We start from the raw sequence: 11907 nt of genomic DNA, 5'->3' as shown, positions 1-11907 counted from the left end.
AGACAGCCCTCAAGGCCTGACTTCCAGGCTAGGTGAGACACTTGGCCCTGTTCTGTTGGCAGTGTTGGAAGAAACGGCCCAGCCCTAGGTCAGGCCTAGGTATTTCTGTCCCATTCCAAAGCATCAATCCCGTCTGGTCTCTCTGCCTCCAGCCTCTCCCTTCCCACCCATGCTGCACTCTGCAGCCACAGAAAGCTTCCAAAAACACAAATCTGACAGTGTTACGCCCCTCCCCACAGAACTCCTATAACTCTCAGTGCCCTAGGAGACAGCCTTTGGTCTGGCTATGAGCTAGGTGCTTCCAAAGCAGAGACCCAAAATAACCCTGGCTTAAAGAAGAAAGAATTTTATTTATCCTTTGTCGGTATAATAATTGACACATAAACCATTCAATGGCTGGTGCTCCTGGGCATGGGGGACCCAGGTTCCCTCTGCCTTGTTGCTCATCACTTCTGGGCTATTGCCGGCATTCATATGTCACACCAATGGCAAGCAGAAAAGGTAGAGGAGAGCAGGCCACCACCCTTCAAGTGAACAACCCTGAAACTGCCTTCAAGACTTCTGCTTACATCTTATTGGCCACATTAGTCACATGGCCACCTGGCTGCAAAGGGGGCTGGGAAATGTAGTCTTTCTTTTGAGCAGCCATCTCTCACTACTATGGAAGGAAGGGAGACAGTTGTTACTGCACGTCCAGCAGTCTCTGCCATAACCTGGCATCTGGGGGCCCTTTGTATGTTTGTACATGCTGTACCTCCCCTTTCCTAGTTCCTGAGGGCCCATTCATTTGCAAATATTCAGCTCAGATGGCCCCAATTCTGGGAAGTCTTCCTCAAATTGACCACCACCGCCCTAGCCTGATAAAGGGTCTCACTGTCTGCTGATCATACATTGCTGTGTGTCAGGGTCCATCTCCCACCCTAGATTTTGAAGGTAACCCCAAGGTAGGGATTGCAATTGATTCCCCTGCCCGACACCAAGCCTGAAATGGGGTAGGCATCAGGAATACAGAATGAGTGAATGATGAATGAGAAAATGAACTATTTAAATTAACTGAGCAATATCGCTTGATTGAATAAATGATTCTAAGCCTGAGAAGGCACCCATGCATTAACCGAGGGCTGATCAGGCAGGCAAGACTCCCTGGGGTCTTACCTCTAACCATGCTGTTCCCTCTGCTGGACACACTCTTCCCCTTCTGGGACCGTTTACCTCAGTGTTTTCCAACCTTTTTTATCTACAGCACACTTAAACTTATAGTTATACTTCTGTGGCACCCTCAAATTATGCTGATCAAAAAAGAGAGTAAAAAAAAAAAAGACTATACTTGCTGTGCTTTGAACTTCTTTTGAAAATAAGTTAATGAATTATCTTTAAAATTTTTCATGGCATGCCCGTTGAAAATCACTGATCCAGCTCCTGCTCAGCCTTTATGTCTCTTCTTACATGACAATTCCTGACAGAGCCCCTCCCTGGCCCTCCATCCACCCCAGCAATGCTGTCGCCTATTGTACACGCCCCGGGCCCTGTGGACGCTCTAGAGCACTCAGAGCAACTGTAACTGAGGCCACACACTGGCCTGTCCATGTCTGTCTCTCTTTTCATCACGTTCCAAGAGTCTGGTCCAGGCTAGACACACAGTAGCTGTCCAGTAAAAGTTAAACAATGAACCTGACTTCTTGGAATGTACTAAAAGGGTTACCATTTGGGTCTGGAAGAAGGCTAGGATAATATTTGCAGCATAAATGGGTAGGCAACAGCCTCAGCTTTGCATGGCAAGTGGCATCAAGGATCTGTGCCCATATAATTATAGGAGGGATTTTACCTAACAAATGCAATCACTGTAACCTGGTTCTTTGTACCCTCAATGAATCCCCAACAATAAAAGAAAAAAAAAAGAGTCTGTGCCCAGAGGGAGACCTGAATAATGGGCTGTGAGGAGGAGGGACAAGCAGAAAACTACCTACAAGCCTCTGATCAGACAGCCCTGGAGAGTAATAAAGGAACCACACCTTCATCTTGACTGCTGGGGAGAGAAGGACTTGCTGGAAGGCTACCTACTTAACTATCATGTGCCTCAGTTTCCCCACGTGGAGGGAGATAACAAGTGCACCTTCCTCATGGGATTCTTCTGATGACTGAACGGTTGATTCATGTAAAGTGCCAGGGCTTGGTCTACTGTGTTTGCAGATAACATTAAGGGGCAGTGACAATACCTGCACTCCAGGGTCAGGTAGACACCTTACTAAGGCCTCAGTTTTTTCACCTGTAAAGTGGGGGCACCCATCCTTAATCCCAGGGGCTTGAACAGATGCAGGAGATGAGGATGTGAGGGGCTTGGCATCATGCCGGGCACCAGGGAATCCTCTCCCCTTCCCCCAGTACAGAGAGGAGTGGGGTGGGTGCAGGGGATGCCAGCCTGTCTGCCCGCTGCAGGCACGAGCCTGGCCACGGGGGGAGACCCCCTGGTGACTAATCTCGTTAATGGTAATCATCACCCTGATGCTCGTTAATATAATAAGGCTGGGCTCCTAGCCGCTGCCTGGCTCCAGTGCTGGCTCCCGGCGCCTCTCATCTCTGCCTGGCGGGGGGCACTGCAAACACTCATTACACTCCGGTCCCTGGGGAGGCCGCCAGGAGAAGCAGCTATTCCAGGCACAGAGCGCAACTCTGGATTGCAGGCTCTGCTTTTAATAATCACCATCGTGCACACGGTCACACAGGTGCTCACAATTGTGCAGTGTTTTGCAAGATCTTTGCTGACCATTAATAATCACTCAACGCTGATGGAGCCTTATGTTACAACAATGATCTTGGACACATATGAAACCCTTTTCACTTGCTGGGCACTGTTTGAAGTGCCCCACTTGTATGGGTATTAACACATAATCTAAATGGGCACTCCTATTGTGTCCATTTTGCAGTTAAGGAAACTGAGGGACCTAAAGGTGATGGGACTGACCCTGTATCACTGACCCATGGAGAGACAGAACCAGGATCCGAAGGCAGAGAGCATCTACTTAGCACCCCCTAGTCAACCCCCTAAAGGGCGTTAGCTCCCCAACTCAATCCCATAGTGATTCTGTGAAGAAGTTCTCCCCATTGCTCAGGGAGGAAATGGGCTCAGAGAAGTGACCCCATTTTGCCTAGGAAGACACAGTCAGGGCCACCCGACTCTGGAGACTGCCATACCATGCCCCAGGGAGGGAAGCCGGGAAAGGAGTATTAGTCCCATTTTTTAAATGGAGAAATGAAGACCCAGGGATATTGAAGACTTGCTCATGATCAGGCAGGGATGGAAAGGGAGAGCCAGGGCTGGCTCCGGTGCTCAGAGCCCTCAGCCCCTCCCTCCCGCCCCCCTCCCTCACCCCTGCCACGGAGCCTCAGAGCCCTTAATCCAGATGCAGACCAGCTGCTCAGCCACAGAGTTTCAGCATCAGAGGATGTCAGCCCAGCTGGGGTCCCTCCAGGCCACTGACATTCTACGTGTCCCTAAGCAAGTCCCATCACCTCTCTGGGCCCGGGAATCCTCAAAACAGGGATGAGAGCTAATACCCAGGGAACGTTTATAATGTTCTAGGATTATTCTATGTGCTTTCTGTGTAATATTTCATTTTAATCTCACTACAACCCTAGAAGGAAAATACGGAAAGAGTGTATGATTGTTAAGATTCTGTAATTCTATAAAACTATGATTCCCACAGGGTCTGTTATGAAGGATCCTGTGATCTTAGACAAATTCCCTTAGTCTGGGATTCTCAGGCAGTGGAGGTTCCATCAGTCTACAGATCATAGGGTTAAAGGAGTCACTGACCGTGGTTCACTGAGCCTCAAGGGCAAGAGGTAATTTGTCAGCCTTGAAGGCCACCACTGTCTGCCCCCTGCCCCTGCCCCTGCTCCTGCCCCCTCCCTTGGCTATGACATCAGGGTCAGCCGAGGCGGAACAACCTGTCTCTATGACTTGGCCTTGAGTCCAAGGGCAGCCAGGACTGCCAGAGTGCTTGGTGGGTGACTTCATAGACAAAGGGCTCTGTGGACCCGCCTCCGCTGCCCTGCCAGGCCTCACTCACAATGCAAGGACCTTTCGAGGCTGCGCCCACCCCCCTTTTCCCTCAGCCAGATACACCCAGAAATGCAGCTGAGTTCGGTCCCAGACCAAGAGCCCTCCCTGTTCAAAAGGCCCACAGAAAGGAGGTGGGGAGGACAGGGACAGGACAGAGGGGCTCCTCACTGTCTCTTCACCCCCGCCTGGCACCCTCTGCCTCTGTGAATCCTTCAAGGGCCAGCTCCAGTCCCACCTCCCTCAGGAGGGCCCCCCTGCTTACTCTACCCTCCCCAATTTCCTCATTCTCTGAAGTCCCACTGCAAGCCGTTGGGTGCTGATGTGTGACTCAGAGACACCAGTGTCACCTTTCCTCTCTGCCACCAGAATGATCTTTCTGGAACACACATGTGACCTGGGCACTCTCTTTCTATAAATCTAGACTCTCAAACATGGTATTCAAAACTGTTCCCACCTCGGGGCCCATTGTTTCTGTCTAGCTTCAATTCCTGCCCCCAATCTGTGCATTAAGGCTTGGCCCGGTGACGTGGGATCTGTCTTCCAGACAACATGGGCATGGGGCAGCCCATCTGAGACTGGAACATCTGGGACCTTGCCTCAGTGCCAAGATACAAACAATGAGGTTCCCCTCCCCCACCTCCCTCTACACACACACACACACACACACACACACACCCTAAGCTGCCTCCAGGGTGTCCACTAGGGTTGCAGCCTTAGAATAGCATTAGTACTGTGGACAGCACCAGGAAGGGGCAGGCTCTGAGCACTATTGAAATACACCTACCCTGGGGTGTGTGCACATTTCAGACAGCAGACATTTGTTGAGCACCAGCTGCATGCCCCATCCCTGCCAGGTATTATGGAAAAAAGTTCCTTGGAACACACATACCTCAATGACTGCTTGTAAGGTAAACTCCGAGCCATTCACCTCAACATTCAAGGCCCTCACCCTGTCTGTCCCAGGCCCAGCCACTCTCCTGCCCTCACCACCTCCCCTGTACCTAACACTCCACCCCCACTTGACTTCCGTCCTTCCCTAAACGTGCATGCAAGGGCGCTTTTCTCCTTTCTGTCCCCTCGTTTGGGGAGTATTTTTCCCTCACCTTTTCAGAGCCCTCCTGCATAGCCTTCAAAACTCCAATATTTCCTCTTCCAGGAAGCCCCAAGGTTAATTGGGCCTGTTAGGAAAGGAATGATAGTCACCAGAAGTGCAGGGGCTGTCGAAGAATTGTCACTGATTGATCACACTGTCAGTAATGCTGGTATTTGACAACTCCAGAAATATTCAGAAGCCTAAAAATAATGGCAAAGCTGTTCTTCGTATGTCACTTTTTCACTCACGAAGCCCATTGATTTTATCTTTGGGAAGAGAGAGCATTATTTATTGTGTAGACCATATGCCCAGTAGTTGTTAGAATATGATTAAATAAAACACAGCCTCCAGCAGACCAATGCACAGCCCCATTCCTGCCATGCTATCAATATTCGCAGGTATCTGATTCCATGTCTGTGTTCCCCGCACCTGGCTGTGTATCTTTCATTTCCAAATGCCTGACACCTAACTAGCATGGTGCCCGGTGTTTGTCAATATTGGGTGAATGATTAATAAACTAGAAGGAATCACATGGGCACCAGGTCAGGTTGTCAGGTCCAAATTCTCATTCCCCCACGCACGAGCACGTATTTTTAGTTACATTTTTAACTTTTCAAGGAGATCGCTTTTTTCTCATCTGTAAAATGGGTATATTATTAATATCTACCTCATGGGGTTATTAGGACATCTAAATGGTGCACTGTATAAAAAGGGCCACAATAGAAGCCCAATAGTAAATACCCCATGAAAGTTCACTGTTATTATCATTACTGTTGGGTAGAATTGTATAGCTTAGACTTAAACACAGCAGGCATTCAAGGAAAAGAGAGAGCACATGGAATGCAGTACTCCAGGGTGACTCGGACCACCCAAGGCAGCATTTACTGAGCACCTCCCACGTACTTTGTAATAACTTAATTAAGCCTCACTACGTCAATTCTATGAGATGGGGGCTATGATTATCCCCATTATGTTTCCATAAGAAGCCAGGCACAAGAGGTCCAATAACTGCCCTGGGGTCCCCTTGCCAGTTGGTAGAAGAACCAGGATTCAACCCGAGGCAGTTTGGCCCCAGACTGGAACTCTGTGCTTGCACACCACACAGCCAACCTCGGGAGAGCTGCAGGCTGAGCCAGACGTGACGGACAAGCCACAAGACAGAGGTGCCTATGATAGGAAAAAGGAACAAGGACTTCCCCTCATGCTCTTCTCAACAGCCAACTCAGGGCTCTCCCCAAGGCCTGTGTCCCTCTCTGAGGCCTCACTCTCCATCCGCCCCCCTCTCTATTCTCTCACCACCAACCACCTCAGCACCCAGCCAGCCTCCCTCAGGCCCTCCCTCCCCTCCGTCCCTCTCTTCCTCAGGTCTAAGAGTTCATCTCAGCCAATGATTAACACTGCCTAGGAGGCCCCAGAGAGGGCAATGTTGGAGTAGGGCTTTGAAGGACCCATAGGAGTTTGCCAGAAGAGGAGGGTTGAGGGGAAATCAAGGTCAACTGGACGGTTGTCTCACCCTTCTGAGAGTCTCTGCACTTCAGTTCCTCATCTATAAACATGAGAGTAATGAATACCTACTACTTCTCAGGATTTTACAAAGATTAAATAAGCTACTACATGTTAAGGCATTTTATTTAATAAACGCTCGTGTAGCATCTGTTAACAAACCTGGTGTGGTTTCACCTAAACAGCTCACACCTACTAAAACCTGTTTAGAACACGTCTGGCACAGGATAAATCCATAAAGGTGTGTTATGTTGTTACCACTATAGGTAAGCACCGCGTAACATTTCAATCAACCACAGGCCACACATACAATCGTGGTCTCATAACGGGCCGTAATGGAGCTGAAAAAATTCCATCACCTAGGGACACTTGCCATCATAACAACAAGGCATTACGTGGTGAAACTGGTCTAAACAAACCTACTGCACTGCCAGTTGTATGAAAGTCCAGCACCTACAATTATATACAGTGCATTATGCTTGATAATGATAATAAACAACTGTTACTGGTTTATGTATTTACTGTACTTTTATAGTGTATTTATTCTACTTTGTAAAAAAAAAAAAGAAAGAAAGAAAGTTGGTTTGGCGCCCATAGCCCACTGGTTAGGGCGCCAGCCACATACACCAGGGCTGGCAGGTTCCAACCCCGCCCAGGCCTGCTAAACAACAATGACAACTGCAACAACAACAAAATAGCCAGGTGTTGTGGCGGGTGCCTGTAGCCCCATCTACTTGGGAGGCTGAGGCAAGAGAATGCCTTAAGCCCAAGAGTTTGAGGTTGCTGTGAGTTGTGATGCCACAGCACTCTTCTGAGGGTGACACAGTGAGACTCTGTCTCCAAAAAAAAGAAAGTTAACAGTAAAACTGCCTCTGGCAAGTCCTTCAGGAGACATTCTAGAGCAGTGGTTTTCAACCTTCCTAATGCCATGACCCTTTAATGCCCCACTTCTCATGTGGTGACCCCAAACCATAAGATTATTTTCGTTGCTGTGTTTGTTATGGGGTGTATGTGATGGGGTTGGTGCAATGATCTCATCATGCCCGGTATGTGGGCATATCTGCATGTGGATGAACCCGCCTGGAGACGCATAGAGGAGCGGTGTCTCAGTTCCTAAGACCATCAGAAATACGTGTTTTCCGACGGTCTAGGCGATCCTTGTGAAAAGGTCATTTGACCCCAAAGGGGTCACAACCACAAGTGGATAACCACTGTTCTAGAAGAAGACACTGTTAAAAAAAACAGCTTTTATAAACTTAGTGTAGCCTAAGTGTAGCATGTTTACAAAGTCTACAGCAGTGCACAGTAATGTCTTAGGCTGGGGGTGTCCAACCTGCAGTCCTTGGGCTGCATATTGATTTTCTGAGGTCCATTTTCCTTATCTGTGGTGTCAGATATCTCAGAAAGTATGTTTTGCTCATCAGGAATGTTAGTGTTTTTGTATTTATTTTTATTTTTATTTTTTGCAATTTTGAGCCAGGGCTGGGTTTGAACCTGCCACCTCCAGCATATGGGGCCGGCGCCCTACTCCTTTGAGCCACAGGCGCTGCCCCATGTGTTATTGTAGTTAATATGTGGCCTAAAGCAACTCTCATTCTTCCAATTTGTAGCAGAGAAAGATAAGGTTGGACACCCCCGTCTAGACCCTGGCGTTTAGTCATTCACTGACTCACAAAGAGCAACTTCCAGACCTGCAAGCTCCATTCACAGTAAGTGCCTATTGTACCATTTTGTATCATTTGTACCATATTTTTACTGTGCCTTTTCTATGTTTAGAGCCATTTAGATAACAAATATCCACCATGTGTTACAATTGCCTATGAAATTCAACTTCACTACATGCTGTATAGGTTGGTGCCTAGGAGCGGCCACCTCCGTCTCTGTACATACACTCTATGACATTCACATAACAAAATCGCCTGGGACACACTTCTCAAAATGTATCCCCATTGGTAAGTACAAGACTGTACCGTGAATGTCTCTGCTGTTAGCGCTGTGCACCTGTTACATGTCAGTTGTTGGGCTGGACACTTAGATCTGCTTGCTCTTTGGGTCCATACAAATCTCAGCAGCAGTCATCACTGTGCCCATGGTACAGAGAAGAAAGCTATAGCTCAGGAGTTGACGTGGCTTCCCCAGGATGGCGCGGGAAGAACCTATTGTGAACCAATACTGGCTATGCCCCAAGCCACCTGCCCTTTCTTTCTTTCTTTCATTTATTTTATTTATTTACTTATTATTATTATTATTTTTTGAGACAGTCTCACTTTGTCACCTTTGGTAGAATGCCATGGCGTCATAGCTCACAGCAACCTCAAACTCTTGAGCTCAAGCAATTCTCTTGCCTCAGCCTCCCAAGTAGCTGGGACTACAGGTGTCCACCACAACACCTGGCTATTTTTAGAGACAGGGTCTCGCTCTCACTCAGGCTGTGAACCGTGAGCTCAGGCAATCCACCCACCTTGGCCTCCTGGAGTGCTAGGATTACAGGTGTGGGCCCCCATGCCCTGTCCTTACAGCATGCTGTGCCTGGGAAGAATCTACTTCAATATCTCCAGCAATACAAGATAAGGTCTAGACTTGGCTATAACCTTGAAAATGGGGGTGGGGGTGGGGAGTGATGAACAAACCCAATGTCCTTCAAAGTGGGAGGAGTGACCCAAGCAGCCCATCTCCTAGGACTGATGCAAATGGCAAGCAAGGTCAAGTCTTCCCTGGAAACTGTTACACCCTGCTCATTTGGCAAGGGTCATTCTTGTTACTCTCTCTGGAGGAGGGAAATAGCTGACACCATGTCAGTCATTCCACTTTCATGTGAATTATTTCAGCAGAGCCATTTGTGAGAGTCGTAACAGGGATGGGGCAGGAGAGAAGAGGCCCACGATGGTGCTGGACCAGCTGGTTTAACATTAAGCCAAGGAAAATAATGATATTTCAGGAGCTTACAGGAGAGGCAGGGGCTGGGGGAGTGGCAAGGGCCCCAGACTTGGAGCCAGAGGACCCAGCTTTGCACTTACTGAGGGTCTGACCTCAGTAGCTCCTGTGCCTTTCAGGGAATCAATTTATTTTGTTTTATAACACTTTATTATGGCAAATTTAAAATATAAACTTAGACAGAATATAATGGACCCTCTATATGACCAGGCCCTCTGACTCCTCTGCTTCCTCATTCATTTCCCTGTGTGATTCTAAAGCCAATCCCAGACATCTTCTCACTGCATCCGCAAATTCTTCAGTCTGTATCGCTAAAAGACAAAGATTCTTTAAAAAAAAAAAAAAAAGTTAACTACAGGGCTGTCATCACATCTAAGAGCCCTGACAATGATTCCTTAGCAAATATTCTCAGTGATCAGATTTCCACTTGCCTCATAACTGACATTTTAAAAATATAATTTGTTTGAATCGGGATCTGAATCAGGTTCCCACTTTGTTAATATGTCTTTTAAGCTTATCTATAAATTCTCCATCTCTTTTCTTCCTCCTTAGAATTTATTTATTGAAGAAACATGTCCTGGGGTGGTGCCTATGGCTAAGTGGGTAGGGCTCTGGCCCCATATACGGAGGGGGGTGGGTTCTGGCCAAACTGCAACAAAAAATAGCCAGGCCTTGTGACTGGTGCCTAAAGTCCCAGCTACTCGAGAGACTGAGGCAAGAGAATTGCCTAAGCCTAGGAGTTGGAGGTTGCTGTGAGCTGTGATGCCACAGTACTACTGAGGGCGATAAAGTGCGACTCTGTCTAAGAAAGAAAGAAAGAAAGAAAGAAAGAAAGAAAGAAAGAAAGAAAGAAAGAAAGAAAGAAAGAAAGAGAGAGAAAGGAAGAAAGGAAGGACAAAGAAGAACAAACGTGTCCTCTAGTGTCCCACAGTGTGGATTTTGCTAATAGGTTCAATGTCTTTTTCTGTAAAATGGGGATAACTGTCCCCCAGAATTAAATGAACAAGCACAGGCGATTGGAAGGCACCCACAAAGGCCCTGAGCTAATACATCTTTTGACCTTTCAGTAACACCCCAGTGCTTCTGTTGTTCTGATGATATAGTTGGGGTGCAGAGAAGCCTGGTAACCTGCCCACACTTACACAACCAGCTGATGGTAGGGTAGGCGGTCCCCAAAGGGGACTCGAAGGAAATGTGAGTTCAGGCAGACTCAGCTTGAATTTCATTTTTCTAGGGCCTTGGGTTTCTGCTCTTCGAGCCTCAGTTTCTTCATTTGCAAAAATAGGCCAGGAAGCCAGACGGGCAAGACGCTCAAATGAGCTAAAGTGGGAAGAACTCCATCAGGGCACCTGGCATAGCATGTCCCCATCCCCTTTGCTGTCTGCCCTCCAGTCCTAATACCTCTGTCCCCACATCGGCTCAGCTTCCTTCCCCGCTGAGTGGGGATGAGGCTGGCAGCCCTGGTGGTGACAAACGTGGATCCTGGGTCTGCCCTGAGCCCACCCTCAGGACAGCAGAACAGGGTGGGTGGCAGGAAGCTGAGCACGCTCTGTTCTCAGGGTAGCTTGGGCCGCCAGCTGTGACCTCTTGGGCTGCAGGAAACAATCAGCTATTCTTCCTCCTTCCCCTTCTGTTTCGTTGCTCACTGCCCAGGGCAAAGGGGCCCAGAGGGAAATGCTCCAACTCCCAGCAGTGCCCAGCCGTCAGCATGGCCCAAATGTATGGTTTCTAGGCACCGGCCTTGGCTTTAACAAGCCTAAGCCCAAGTCACTGTCCATAGCAGAGTTGACAATGACAGTCTGATTTCTACCCAGGTTCAGTGCCGTTTATTCACTCAGAACAACATGATGGGGCCTACAAATAATAACAATAATATGGATACAACAACAGCAATGATAATTGCCCACATTTGCACAGCACCTACTCTGTGCCTGCCCTGGCATACGCAGCAGGTGTTGTCATTGCCCCCATTTTACAGGTAAGGAAACTGAGCACTGCGTTTGCATAATTCACCCAAAGTTACATAGCTAGTCAGCAGTGAGCTGGGATTTGAATAGAGATTTGCCTGTTAAAAATTTGACTCTGCAGGGCAGCACTCATAGCTCAGTGGGTAGGGCACTAGCCACATACACCAGGCTGGCAGGTTCAAACCCGGTCCGGGCCTGCTAAAACAACAATGACAACTACAACAAAAAAATAGCTGGGTGTCGTGGCAGGCGCCTGTAGTCCCAGCTACTTGGGAGGCTGAGGCAAGAGAATTGCTTAAGCCCAAGAGTCTGAGGTTGCTGTGAGCTATGATGCCACAGCACTTTAC

Source organism: Otolemur garnettii, unplaced genomic scaffold (genome assembly GCF_000181295.1).
Source record: "Otolemur garnettii isolate 467f Iridium unplaced genomic scaffold, OtoGar3 scaffold00184, whole genome shotgun sequence".
In the NCBI taxonomy this organism is placed as follows: Eukaryota; Metazoa; Chordata; class Mammalia; order Primates; family Galagidae; genus Otolemur; species Otolemur garnettii.
The sequence above is the reverse complement of the archived record's forward strand: the minus strand, read 5'-3'. Positions refer to the sequence as shown.